This window comes from Urocampus carinirostris, chromosome 3 (assembly GCF_059441175.1).
Source record: "Urocampus carinirostris isolate Australia breed hairy pipefish chromosome 3, RoL_Ucar_1.0, whole genome shotgun sequence".
Classification (NCBI taxonomy): domain Eukaryota; kingdom Metazoa; phylum Chordata; class Actinopteri; order Syngnathiformes; family Syngnathidae; genus Urocampus; species Urocampus carinirostris.
In genome coordinates, this window is record NC_142351.1 from 47,226,963 (window position 1) to 47,242,338 (window position 15,376).

Below are 15,376 nucleotides of genomic sequence, written 5' to 3' on the forward strand. Positions count from 1 at the left end.
TCCAATACCAAATATGCTGATAAAAGACAAAAGAAACTAAATATGAATAAAATGATGACTCACAACACGTGGTAAGCTTTCTCTCCTGGCTTTGATCTCTTTGATCTCCGGCAAAACTAACATAAAATGCGACAGAAACAAAATGAAAATAAATCCAAACAGCTTGCCAACATTTTGCCGTTCCATGTATTCCGTTACTCCCCAAGCCTGCACAAAATTTAGTAATTTTATTTTATTTGTTGGCGATATAAATCCTCTTTCTCTGTTTATCTAATCAGAATGCAGAACACAATGCACGCTGAAAATCCGCCAAGTAGCGAAATAGCGAATAATAAATTGTGACACAGCAAGGGATTACTGTATTTATACAGTGTTAAAGTACTTTTTTATACAACTTTACAAGTTTTTTTATTCTCTTTTACAAAATATAAATATCAACGTATTACTGTGCTGAGTGTCAACAGATGCAAAATGAGGCATGTCATTATCTTGCCTTATGGCAGAGGGCGGTATGGAGACTAAATGTACTGATTTGGTGCACACATCAGTCCAATACTCTATATCAACACGTTACATTGGGCATTTCTGTATTCTATTTCTTTTATTTTATTGTTTTATTTTTCAACACAAGGATACTGCTGGAACTGTGAATTTCCCTACGGGAATGAATAAAGTATCTATCTACCTATCTACCTATCTATCTATCTATCTATCTATCTGTCTGTCTGTCTGTCTGTCTGTCTGTCTGTCTGTCTGTCTGTCTGTCTGTCTGTCTGTCTGTCTGTCTGTCTGTCTGTCTGTCTGTCTGTCTGTCTGTCTGTCTGTCTGTCTGTCTGTCTGTCTGTCTGTCTGTCTGTCTAAAACAATAGATTCACTGGTAGTATTATCAAGGTAAACGCAAGTCAAGCGATCCAGTAATTTTTCTCTCGTTGCATGTACTTTTATTTTCATACTAGAGGTTTATTTATGTTTTTATTTAAAAGGAGCAGGGCATAGACTTTGTTTTTAAGTAAAGGTAATACAAAAAATTTATTTTTTTTCTCTACACTGCAGTTTATATATTTCTTTTTTTTGCTTTGGCAATTTCAGGAATAAGATGTAACTAAATGTATCAAGTCAAGTCATGTTTATTTGTATAGCCCTTAATCACAAGGAGTCTCTAAGGGCTACACAGACCACAAATCTGGGTGTGCATTACCAGACATAAACCTCACTGCATGACATTGTAACTCACAACAATTGTACTCTCATTCCAGTTTCTTGGAAAGGCATGATTAATCACGCAAAAGCAATTGTTATCTAAAGGATTACTTTTAATCCACCGTGTAGACTAGTTCAAAGCCTTCAAAGACTAGTCCGAAGGGAAAATTGATTTGTAATTGTTGACTCATCGTACATTTTTAATAAATTATTTGTTCAGTGCATTTACATTATTTTTTCTTGACAAAGAACAATTATTTGTCTCAAATTTAAATATAACATAAAATGTTCTGTTTAAGCTCCCTTGTGAGAAACGTAACGCAAGTGGGTCCTGTTTCCGTACTGTCAGGACCAGAACGGAAACAGGTCGTAGCCGGAGACAAACGTGAGCAAAAACGGGACCGGATCAGGATCAAAAAAGGCTTGGCTAGGATACACGGAGATTCGCAGACGGACTGACCACTGGGGATTGACAGGCCTGAGTTCAAATAGTGACCCAATCGGAAGCCAATCGGAACCCGCAGAAGTTGGCGCCAAATGAGCGGGCACACCTGAGTCACATTAGTAATTACGACATGTATGCGTAGTATAGATGTCCATCATCATTTAGAAAAATGTAAGTCTACTAAATCCTACCTCAAGATAAATTAATGGCAATTTATTCAGAACAGAGACAAATTTACGGAAAGAAAACAGAATAATCTAAAGAAAAAAAAAACAGAAAACTTTCCCCACCCGACAAATAGAAATACATTGCTTATACGGATGAACGAGAAACCAAATTACTATACAACGATCAAAACTTAATGTTTTTCTTTTATAATTTTGCTTTGAAACAAATGTTTCGATCAAAAAATGCCAGGCAACCTTTCAAATAAAAAGTGAATATTTTTACACTATTTAAAAACTATTTTTTTCTGGATTTTATGATTAATTTATAAAATGTATCATTTAATTCTTCTTACATCCTTTTTTTTCAGGACTAGGCAGGAGATAATATTGTTTATTTACTATCTCTACTATTGTATAATTAAATACCAACATTTCACTTAATTAAATAAATAGACCATTGTGTGGTTTCTGTATTTTGACATTATATTCCTTACTGCTTTTTTCTTTTTTTTGTGCAAAATATTGCACATATACCCATTTTCCAAACAAAGTGTAATAAAAAAGAGCATATAGTTTTATGATTTTCAGGATTCCTTCAATGTATTTAAGATGGCGATTGATTTAACTGTTTTTGCTTTGAAATTATTTATGTTTTCCAAATAGCTAACAAATAGCATGATTTTTTTCTTGCATTCCTAAATAATTTATTAACATCCAATCATTCTTTTTAACATGTTCATCTCACTTTCAAAAGTGGTGATCACATTGTGAAAATGTGCTTGAGAACAAAATATATTTGTATCATCCGCTAAGAGAATACAATTGACAGATTGTAATTTTAAATATCAATAAATATACAAATAAATAAATAGTTTTTAACCCAAGAAATAGTTTCAGCCCTATGCTTTTTAATTGATCAAAATCAATTATGTATTTGATGGGTTACTAATTTGACCGCTATAAGATTGAATGGCACATGCACTTAGTTATTTCACCTCTTATCCACTGTATTGTGCTCAGCAGACATTTATTTACATTTATTTAATTTGCCTATTTTAGAACGTATTTTCCTGTAGTTGTTTTCATTCTTTGTTTTTTATTTTTCCTTAAAGGGAGAGTGTGTAATATTTAGTGCCTCCTTGTGGTACCAAACACTTTCATTCAGTAAAAAAGTAACAACATTGATTTAATAACAGGCAAAAATACATGAACTATCATACCAACATTAATCCATCCATCCATTAGCTGCACCGCTTATCCTCAGTAGGGTCTCGGGGGTGCTGGAGCCCATCCCAGCTATCTTTGGGCAGTTGGCAGGGGACACCCTGAACTGGTTGCCAGCCACTCGCAAGGCACACAGAAACAGACAACTCACTCGCTCAGTCACACTTAGGGACAATTTGGACCAGCCAATTAACCTGACATACATGTCTTTGGAATATAAGAACATTATCAGGGACCCCTCTTACCCCCATCATGGACTGTTCACTCTGCTAGCCTCTGGGAAGAGGTACTGCAGTGTGCGGTGCAGGACCACCAGGTTCCACAATAGTCTTGTCCCCCTGGCCATTAGACTGTTAAATGGTCACTCAAACACATAGTAAATCTAAACGGCTGCTAATCTGTACATCTGTGGGTTTTGTTTGACTTTTTGCACTACTGGCAGTTCTTCATAGCTAGCCACTCCTTGCACATCTGTTTCTCTGCACTATTGTACTTACAGCGTTATTGTTACAGTTTTATTGTTCTGTTTACCTGACTTGTTTACCTGACTGCACATTTTGCACATCTGGTTAGCTACTCCTCTTGCACTATTTGCGCTACTGTAAAATACTATACATAGCCATAATTATTTAGTATATCATTAGCACTCAATACTACAACTCAATACAACATTTTATTTATATCTGTACATTCAAGGAAACTGTGTGGGTCAGATGTATCGACATTTCGTTCTGTATACACGTGTACTAGAATGACAATAAAGTTGATCTGAATCTGAATCTGAATGGGAGGAAACCGGAGTGCCCGGAGGAAACCCAGGCAAGCAAAGAGAGAACATGCAAACTCCACACAGGAAGGTTCGATCTTATTGCCTCAGAACGTTGCCACACACGCGCTAACCACTGCGTCGCCGTGCTGCCCACCAATATTAATAGTTATTAAAAAAATCCTACATCGAGAAATTTGTATTTCTTTCACATTGCAGAATACATACTTACGAGGTCGCTGCCATGATTGTCTGGCGTCTTGCGAACAAAAACCAGTGCCACAGAGCAAGGCGTTATATATTTTTTAAGAAAATGTTTTAATTACAAAATAATATATTAAATTATCTGGTAACAGAGGAAGATCCACTGTAGTTTTCAGAAATTCAATGTCAAATAAAAACACCGTTTGAAAATTCCCAAAATGTCAATAACCCAGTTTTATTAGAGACCTTCTGGCCCCTTACAACAAGGACTAATCCCTTTGATGCTCTAATCGTTTGTGAGTATTGTGAAACAATGTTTTCTCTAAACATACAAACCAAAATTGCACCTGCTCGATTAAAGTCTACTGACTCAAAAATCTATACCTCCTATAGAACACTAACTAAGGTCAGAATGACAAGGAAATAGCTGGGAAGGAATAAAAGCAAGTCATACTTTATTTTTCCTTAGTTTCTCAAAATTCCAAATAGATTTACGAGCCCTTCTCTATGATATTGATCTCCAGCAAAACGGGTTGCACACATTAAAAATGATAGCATCGACCGCTGTGGGGCCAACACTCTGGGATTGTTGTGGAATGCGAAGATTACAGCCTATCTTTCCTCTGATCACTTGTCTGCTCAAAGTCAAGTCGAGTGTCACTTGAAGCGCGCTCTCTCAAGTTCAGTCGTCATTGCTGCAAGCTTTCAAGCATGAAACGGTCTCGCTCCAAGGCGTGCCTTGTCAAACGCTGCCATGTCCATCTCTTGATCTACCGAGTGACTGATGAGGCCGAACCGGTCATGCAGTAATCCACATTGTTGGATGAAGGCATATGGTGTGAGGTTTGTTTTTCCTCAATTAATTGATAAAAATGATGACAAAAACAAAGGAACTAGAATAACTATTAGCGTATTTTTCGGACCTTAAAACCTCAAATTGGGCATAAATGTCTAACTGCGCCTTATGACCTTGTGCTTTTTATATATCGCAGCATACTGTGGATAAGATGAAAAATGCATACAGTTTTTATAGGTGTGCGTTACTACACAAGATTGTACAGTGTAATTCCGAATTTGAGCAAAATTGAGGAATCGATGATAATCTTTGTCGTGACAGTGAAGGTCGAAACTTTACCACTAGACCTCCATCTTCTTAGTCCATCATAATCGATGACAACGCCTTCTCCGAATGGGAGGTTTTAGGGTCAGAGTTTCTGACGTTGATTCCACATCACGTGGCATGGAAGGAGTTTAGAGCCACACACACTCCCACAGATGGAGCAGGCATGCACTTATGTTTGAAGCAGGTTGATTTCTGCTGGCCAAACTGGCTGTGCGCGTCTTGCCATCCTCCTTTGAGCAAAAATGTTGTTTATTACATCAGTTGATTTCATGCAGGTGTCTCCAGGATGGTCTGCTTTGCTGCTAGGTTCTCGAGGTTGCCAGAGTTGATGTTGCAGCGCTTTAGGAGTTATTTTGTATAGTCCTTGTAGTGCCGTTTCTAGACACCGGCAGCTTGCTTTGACGCGGTCGGTTGCCCATGAAGGCTTGGCGTGGGAGACAGTAGCCAGGCATGGATGCTGTGGCCAACCCATCGCAGATATTTTTTTGGCTTGAGCTGTTCCATGCTTATGGTAATGTTTTCTGATGCAATATGAGCGTGGGGTATTCGAAACCTCCGAGGTCAGTTTGACACATATTTTATGGTACGAGACCACCAGTGGTATAGATTACATGTGAAAAGGATTTAGAGCGTATTTTATTATCATGCTATCTTCACACACGGTGCCAGAGACACTGGATTGCAACAGTCAACTGTGGTTCTGGTCTAGTGTACTAATTGTGAAGCCAAACCTCGGATCATTTCTATAGTTTTTGACTTTGATTTTTGCAATCCGGAGATGGAATAAGAGCTTGCTCTGTCCACTCCACGCATCGGCCCGGTATTGCAGTACCTCCGGGAACGGTGCATTCGCAATGATCGCAGCAAGGCTTTAGGGCTAGGACCTTAGCTTGGCCTTTTGGCTGAGAGTAAGTGTCCCGGCTCCTAGGCTTTGTAGCGTATTATGAACTGACTGAAAACGGAAAATGGATAATGAATAACGAAGATAGAACAATAACCCTTAAAAACCCCAAAACCCCATTCTCATAAGTTAAACAGTCTCTCCACTTCTTCACCTATGCTTCAATAATGTTGAGGAAGACAGAGATAGATATTACAGTCTTTCAACAAAATACCTTACAATTGAATTAAAGTGAATTTAATTTTCTTCATTGTCATTGAAATCAATGTTGTGAAAACATTGTATGCAACCGTGTTCAAATTTGGGTCATGGCACTGAGGTTGCCAACACTTTACCACTAGACCTCCATTGGTAAAAATGACGGTGCCAGCTGAGAGCTACTTTTTATTACGAATTAGTGCACAGGACACTTTGATATGCTTTTCTATAATAAAAAATTATCATGTTATTGCTGTTTTTTACTCGATTATTACTAGGTTAATTATTGCAAGTAGGGGTCAAATAGATTCACTCAACCACTAAAAAAGATATTTTACTAGAAAATCACAATGGCCCAGCACTAGTACGCTATTTTCAAAACAGGTCCGCAGCCATCTCAGCTGTCCCTAGGGGGCAGCCTGGTGTACACAGACACCACGTTGGAGATCCCCTGGTTTAACCTATTAGAATATACTATGCAAATCATGGTTTCTGTCACCATGAATGAAATAAAGTGATAATGACATATGGTCTAATGCTTTTAGACTTCGGTTCCGGTTTCCAACATGGCGGCGCGTGTTTACGTTGCGGCTAGTTGCTATCCGGCTATCCTACTATTTACCACTGTCTTCTTGCTTTCCTTTTTGGATACATGCGTGGCCAATAAGACCTACAGCCCGGAGGAGCTCATCCGACTGGGTGGGCGTCTAAATTTCGACTTTTCGGGCACTTTCTATACCACCCATGACATCCCGAATGAGCTCCAAAGGGACTCTGGTTCGCCCTGCTTTCCCGCTCCACCGAAGAAAAAGAAAAATCGAAAACGACGACGGCGCAAAGACAGAAAACAGAAGCAGGGATGTCGTGCAGGGAAGCGTGTGAAGTTGAAGGAGCAACGACATGAAGATCTGTCTAATCCAACCATCATTTCTTCGTCGATTCTGCGAGTCAACCGACGCCTGAAGCCCAACGCACACGAACGGCGACATCTTGTGACGATCTCTACAAAGACTACAGCTAAGTTAAATGATTCAAAGCTAAAATGTGGTCTTTTGAATGTTAGATCGCTTGCTCCTAAAGCTTTACTTGTAGATAATACTATTCGCGATTATAAACTTAACTGTTTCGGTCTCTGTGAGACTTGGTTACGCCCGGATGAGTTTTTACCACTAAATAATGCTTCGGCACCAGACTATGTTAACAGCCATGTAGCACGTTCTTTGAAAAAGGGTGGCAGTGTCGCGCTCATTTCTGAAAAAAACGCTCAAATTTACTCCTCGTACCTCTAATAATCACAAGTCGTTCGAGGCTCTTGTTATGAGGTCCTCTTCATTGTCAATTTATGTAATAACTATCTATCTCGCACCAGGACCATACACAACTTTCTTAGACGAATTTGCTGAACTTTTGTCTGAACTAGTAACCTATGCAGACAAAGTTATAATTATGGGGGACTTTAACATTCATATGAACTCCCCACTCAATTCACCCACTGTTGCGTTTCAGTCTCTAATTGATGCATTTGTTTTTAATCAACTGGTTGATTTGCCAACCCATAAAGATGGAAACACGGTCGACTTGGTTCTGACTCGAGGAGTTTCAACTTCAAACATGACGGTGTTACCGTGTACTACAGTTATCTCGGATCATTATTTAGTTACATTTGAGGTGCTAGCTAAATGTAGTACCAAAAAAACTGAAGGGTTCAATGGACGCAATATAAGTACGGGCACAGTTTCTGAGCTCTCCGATATTCTTCCAGGAGCAGTTGCGTCCTTTCCTTCCTACATAGGCTCTATCGAATCACTCATAAATGAATTCAATGCTACCCTGGCTAGTGCCCTGGATTCAGTAGCGCCCATCCGGCTTAAATCATGACCTAAAAGACGCACGCCTTGGTTTAATGATGAAACTAGATCCCTTAAACGATAATGCAGGAAATCTGAAAGAAAATGGCGCGCTACCAAGCTTGAGGTTTTCCATCAAATCTGGTGTGATAGTTTGTTGAAGTATAAAGCGGCCCTGGCCTCTGCAAAATCAGCCTACCTTTCGAAGGTGATTGCGTCACAAAAGAACAATCCCAAGGTCCTTTTCGACACTGTAGCATCGCTTACAAGGCAACAGACTATCCCAGATAGCTCCACTCATTCTGCCCACGACATAATGGTCTTCTTTACTAAGAAGATCCAAAGCATACAGGAAGAAATCGCTATAGACAGTATTAATTCAACACATACTAAAGCACTCAAATCTATAGATGCACGACAAGGTGGCTGTCCAGGGATTTTGTCCCGTTTTAGTGAACTGTCACTCGACAATCTTAAACAGATGGTGAATACGGCCAAACCGACGACTTGCCAGTTTGACCCGCTTCCAGGTTCACTTATTAAAGGTCTCTTTGGCGTTCTTGCACCTTCAGTTCTAAATATTTTAAACATATCACTCTCCTCAGGTGTAGTTCCAGCGGCTTTTAAGTCCGCCGTCATTAAACCCACACTGTGATAACCCAACCTTGATCCAGAAAACTTATGTAATTATAGACCTGTGTCAAACCTACCGTTTCTTTCTAAAATACTTGAAAAAGTAGTGGCACAGCAGCTGAATGACTTCATGTCCGAGAACAATCTCTTTGAATCAATGCAATCAAGATTCAGGGCTAACCGCTCTACTGAAACAGCTCTGATTAAGGTAACCAATGATCTCCTACAGGCAATGGACTCTGGCGCATCATCACTTTTGCTGCTGCTGGACCTTATTGCTGCATTTGACACAGTGGACCATAATATCTTGCTAGAACGGTTGGAAAGATGGATTGGTCTCTCAGGAAACGTCCTCTTATGGTTAAGATCCTACCTCTCAGATAGGACACACTGCGTTAAATATGGCGAATTGACATCTGAGCCCTTTAGTGTTACCTGTGGTGTTCCGCAGGGTTCAGTGCTTGGCCCCCTTCTCTTCAGCATTTATATGCTTCCACTAGGTGATATTATTCGCAAGTATAATATCAGTTTTCATTGCTACGCAGATGACACTCAACTCTATCTCCCGATGGAGGAATCTGCCACACTAAACTGTGGAAGATTGGAGGCCTGCCTCACCGAGATAAAAGAGTGGATGTCACTCAATTTACTGCGTCTTAACTCTGAAAAGACTGAAATGTTAGTTATTGGTCCATCTAAGTCCCGTGACTTATTCTCTAAAACCGCTGTGAACATCGATAATTGCCACATCACACAGAGCGACTCACTCAAACTTTAGGTGTCATTTTTGACACCGATCTGTCCTTTCAAACACATGTGAAGAAAATTACTAGAACCGCTTTCTTCCATCTCCGTAACATTGCTAAAATTTGTCCTATACTTTCTCAGTCGGATGCGGAAATCATAATTCACGCGTTTGTTACCTCCCGTCTCGATTACTGTAATGCACTACTTTTCGGTCTTCCGATGACCAGACTCAAGAGTCTTCAGCTGGTACAAAATGCTGAGGCGAGGCTTTTAACTAGGACAAAAAAGTACGATCACATCACCCTAATTTTGGCTAACCTGCATTGGCTCCCTGTTAGCCTAAGATGCAATTTTAAGGTTCTCCTATTACTATACAAAATCATACATGGACTTTCCCCCCCATATCTTTCAGATCTGATTTCCCCCTATGTCCCGGCCCGAAGCCTTCGTTCAGAGAGCGCCGGTCTCCTGGTGATCCCAAGAGCCAAGAAGTGTTCCGCTGCTTCGAGAGCGTTCTCCATCCGGGCACCGGTGTTGTGGAATGCTCTTCCCCCTGAGATCCGATCTGCAACCTCAGTGGAAATGTTTAAATCTAAGCTTAAAATTCACTTCTACTCTATAGCATACGAATAACCTAAACTTCTTATATGTAATAACTTGTGAAGCCCTTTGAGACTATTTGTGATTAAGGGCTATACAAATAAAAATGACTTGACTTGACTTGACTTTTTTGTATGTTGTCTGAGCCACTGTTTGTCTAATCCAAGGGCCTCCAATGTGGTGCCCGCGGGCACCTAAGCTGTGCTTAAGAAGCACCCTAGTGCCCGTGGGCCAGATCTGAAGATAGCACTTCAAACTGGGTGCAATTTGCGATATAAGGTAGCTCTCGGCTTGAAGAAGGTTAGAGACCCCTGGTCTAGTGGGGAAATGTGTTGGCGACTTTATGGATGCGATCCCGGTACGATTTCCGTTGGAAAACAATGATTTGAAAATTTAAACGTCGATACTTTTCGACTAATCATTAATCATTGCACCATTATGTACTGTGTAAAAAGAGTCCAACAGTTATACACAAATAAATTCAGTGGCTCAGTATCTTTATAGTCTGGGGTGCCTTCTGTATGAAAACTATATGACAGAAGACTAGTTTTGGGGGGGGGGTGCGCCTTATAATGGGTGGGGCGTCTTTTCATCTGGAAAATATGGTATTGCCAAATGTTTTTTTATTATCTCCAGTCATACAAAATCTTAACGATTTCTCTCATCAACTGTGACCATTTTGGTTCCCTCCAGCGACAAGAGATTGTTGTTCTCATGAGAATTGACTCGCTAATCCCATTTTTAACAGCCGCTTTCTGAAATCGTGCACACCTCTGCTATCAGCGCCTTCCAGTTTGGGCTTTGGATTTTGTACACAAATCTTCTTTATGGATTATATAGAGGACAAATATCAGGCACCTTCACTCATATAGATTACTTAAACATTTGGCTGTTTTCTTAATCTGCTATTTTCCCTTTCAAATGTAGAACTGTTTTCTTCTGTGGTTATAGTCTTTGTCTTGGTGGATTGCTTTGGTACTACGAATTTGAATAATATATAATTCGTTCACCAACAGGTAAGTGATCTCCAACAACGGAATACAGAGTTGCATTTGTCCATTGCTCCAGTCAATGCGGTAATGGAAGGTAAAAAAATAGAAAACAGACAATATATTTACACATATGTATATATATACATGTATATATATACATATATATATATATATATATATATATATATATATATATATATATATATATATATATATATATATATATATATATATATATATATATATATACATGTATATATGTATATGTATATATGTATATATATATATATATATATATATATATATATATATATATATATATATATGTATGTATGTATGTATGTATATAATATATATTGTTTTGCAAGTGCTATATAATTGCTCCTGAAGGCCATCCATGGCATTACAGAGAAATGTATTTCTCATGAGTACACCATAACAGATGGGACATAACTAAATGTTAGGAAAAACATCATTGCCAGTAACCCATCCCCCTACGAAGTGATACATCACCGTTTAATATATTCCCTTGAGGAAGCCTTTGAAATTGACTCAGGATAGAACTTGTCATGGCTGATAAGTGTTAATGAATTCTGTTGTTGCCTTGAAAATAAATAATTTGGTCCCACATTGGTGCATTGGAGTAAATGTGGGCTCAGCAAACCCCTATAAGTGAATATCAAAGGAAAGGGTGAAAAGCTGTGAAAACGAATACAAAGTATAAAAGCCAGTTTGATATATTGTCCCTGCAACTTAGTTTGTCAAAAAAGAGGAGTTGAATTTCATTTAACCATATAATGAAAGATTGTTTTATTTATTTATTTATATATATTTTTTTTTGCAAAACAATGTTATCTCATCCATCTTTATGTGTCACAAGCCAGAAACAGAGACAGGACCCAATAGCGTTCGTTTAACTCAGTTTTATTGAAAACGAGACCAGCGCTTGCTTCCACGATCCGATGATCGTCGGACACGGGTAGCCGTTGGCAGGAACGCAGAAGTGGCACTTCCGTGTCGAGCGAGGATAGTCGTGGCAGGCAGGAAAGCTGGTCGATAGCCGGGACAGGGGAGCAAGGGCGGTAACGAGTCCAGAAAAAAGGTCGGCAACAAGTATCAGGCAGAAAACAGGGCAAAACAGGTCGATGCCCGGGACGGAAGAGCAGGGCAAAAACGGGTCCAGAAACAGGTCGGCCACAAGTAACAGGCAGGAGAAAACAGAGCAGGAGATTGTCGAAGGGTACAGTGCTTGCCTAGCAAAAGCGTAGGTTCGCAGGACGGTCTATTCGCTTCCTTTTGGAAGCCGGGGGGTTAAAAAGAGTCCATGAACCAATCAGCGCTCAAGGCTATTGGGGCCAACGAATCTGCAATCATGACATTATGTTATTGGTGCATAGCATTAATATGCACTGCCATTATAGTCTGTAACTCCCTTTAAAATGCAAGTTGAAAAAGAAAAATAATTATTCAAAATTTCAATAATTTGATAAAAAATTTTGCCAAGAAACAAATTGTAGTAAATATTTGATCATATTATTAAGCTATCAAATGAAGTAAAAGTATTTTGATTTGCAATCAATGATGTGTTATTCCCTGATTCAGTACAGTTTTCTAAATAAATTAAAAAAACATTAATGACATAATATTAAAAACTAATAGCATGTCTTTATAGCTTAACACAAGCATAGACGACAGACAAAACCTGTGTTTATATTAGCAATCAAGTCAAGTCACATGTATTTATATAGCCCTTAATTACAAAAATGTCTCAATCGTTTACAAGACATCGTTTGGAATTGGAAAATCAAATCTCTCATTTTCTTCGTTTTTGACTCCACCCGGTGACGGTGTGATATGAATGAAAAACACAATATAGTGGAGTTTTGACCCTCCTGGAAAAAATCCCCGATTCTCTGGACGATTGGAAATCTCTGACTTGGGCGGCAAGCTACCCAGACCAAATATCCCACAAAGTCCTCATTCCTCATTTAGCTTCACACCAAGGTCCTGGTGGGAATTGTATTATTCCTTCGGTCTTGACTGCGGACTTCTGAACTTTGAGAAACTAGCGACATCCATGGATTTGGGATTCCCTGAATTAAAGAAGATGAGAATTGTGTTTTGTTTGCCTATTTGATTAACCTTCTTGGCATTCATGCTCTGTTTTATATCCGAGCCATAAATGGTTTGTGAGCCATATGTTCTTAACTCCTGCCTTAAACGAAATAATAGTGTTCTTTTACTGCAAATGATGTTAAAGTTTGTTTATTGTCTTGTCCATTCTTCATTGTATCGCAAAATTGTGCTCAATTTAATTTTGACTCTGGTGTTTCTTCTTTTAATTTGACCACTTATCAAACTAGTACTGTAGCGTTACTTCCCTCTGTCTGGCAGCACAGGGGTTACAAGTCCCTCTTGTAGGCATGGATATGTTAACATGTAACTCTATTCGTCACCATAGGAGCGTGCACGATAGCACATTGTACTAATTAAGTCTACGCAAACATAATGAGTCAGGACTGCATCCAAGTCATCTCTGGAGGCCTCATGTTGGTGCCCGCTGCTCCATCACGTCATGGCAGTTAGCGTGTTTGCACTTTGTGCACAGATGAAGCACTACCAAAGCGGGGAGGCTAGCACAGCGTGTCATCCGCTATCAACTTTGTAACTCCAATCTCAAACCACCCCAGTCCAATTTTGTCCACCTTAAATGGACTGGCCTTTGTGACAAAAGATTGTAAGTTGCTTTAGCTTTCCAAAATCTTTTTGGGGGGTTATACTAAACAGTATTTTACTAAAAAAATAGCATCAATAGAAAAAAAGTCCCTGTAACATCCAACCATCCATTCATTATTTGCACCGCTTATCCTCACTAGGGTCGCGGGGGTGCTGGAGCTCATCCCAGCTATCTTCGGGCAGTGGGCAGGGGAGACCCAGAACTGGTTGCCAGCCAGTCGCATGGCACACATAGACAGACAACTCGCTCGCTCATTCACACCTAGGGACAATTCAGACCAGCCAATTAACCTGACATGCATGTATTTGGAATGTGGGAGGAAACCGGAGTGCCCGGAGGAAACCCACGCAAGCACGGGGAGAAAATGCAAACTCCACACAGAAGGTTCGACCTCATGCCGCACACGTTCTAACCACTGCGTCGCCGTGCTGCCCTGTGACAATAAAAATAAAAATACTTGATGGCTTTACTTGCTGTTATCTTGCTAGTTCAATCCCTAATTGGATTGTTTGTGGTTGGGAAGTGCACCTAATTATAATCTTTGGTCTCACTATCACCCATTGTCATGGTGAAAAATAATGACTTGCCCCACTCTGCATCTGCAGACACTCAGCACAGTAAATGTATTGATAATATTGATAACGTAATTTAGGAAAACTCCTAAAATTCTGAAGATAAATGAAAAAGCGCATAACACTGAATAAATATGACCATTTAATATCTTTAATTTTATATTCCCATGATGACATCCCCTGACTTTCCAGAAAATGTTGCATACCTTATTTGACTAGCAATCAAGTATAAATAGAATTATAAAAATAATACTTCACATGAGAAAGTACAACTGCCATTTTTTTCTCGATGATGCCGGTCTTAAAAGTTTGCAAGCTATATAAAGATGAATAGGTTTTTGCTTTTAATGATTTCTAAAACACTTGACATACTTTTATGTCTGATGTGGGAGAAAAGGATGACATATTTCATATCTCAGACATGCTGATCTTTTGGAACCAAAGCTGTTGCTATACTGTTGGAAGCGTGTTACTAAAACCATACAAGCATGAAAAGACAGCATTCACAGTCATAACTTGAGTAGGAATGCCTTCACGCTCTTGTGCAAGTGCTCAGCTTTGTCAGGTATTTACATAAACGATGTAGATTAAATTTACTCTTTGAGCGAACTAAAATTCCAATAGGGATTAGCCTGTTTACGATGGTCAGATGGAATGAAAGCAGAGACAAATCACAGCCAACGCACAATTCAGTTTGATGCTAAATGTGCTGACAAAGATCAGATGCCATTAACATCCATTTGGGCCATTTGTCGCCTGAAATCACGTGCAAATACATTGCTTTTGAGAATCTTTTGGCTGATCTTACTATTTTTGTCACCGCTTCCAACTGTGCCAGACAAACAAACAACAAATCTTCTACTTACCGTAAATTACAGACTATAGAGCGCCCCTGTTTATAAGCCACTCCCAGTACATTTTTCAAAGGAAAATAACTTTTTTAAACGTGCATAAGCCGCACCTAACTATAAGCCACATATACCCCATTGAAACATGAAACATTTACAAAGAAAGACGGTA

General features: G+C 39.2%; 1 protein-coding gene and 1 pseudogene across 3 annotated transcripts in view; both read left to right on the top strand.

Moving 5' to 3' along the window:
• The window catches only part of kazna (kazrin, periplakin interacting protein a), a 230,353-nt gene that overhangs the window by 175,353 nt on the left and 39,624 nt on the right, over nucleotides 1–15,376 (top strand). The gene's annotated exons all lie outside the window — the stretch shown is intronic.
• LOC148369873 (U2 spliceosomal RNA) lies at nucleotides 5,808–5,983 on the top strand (annotated as a pseudogene).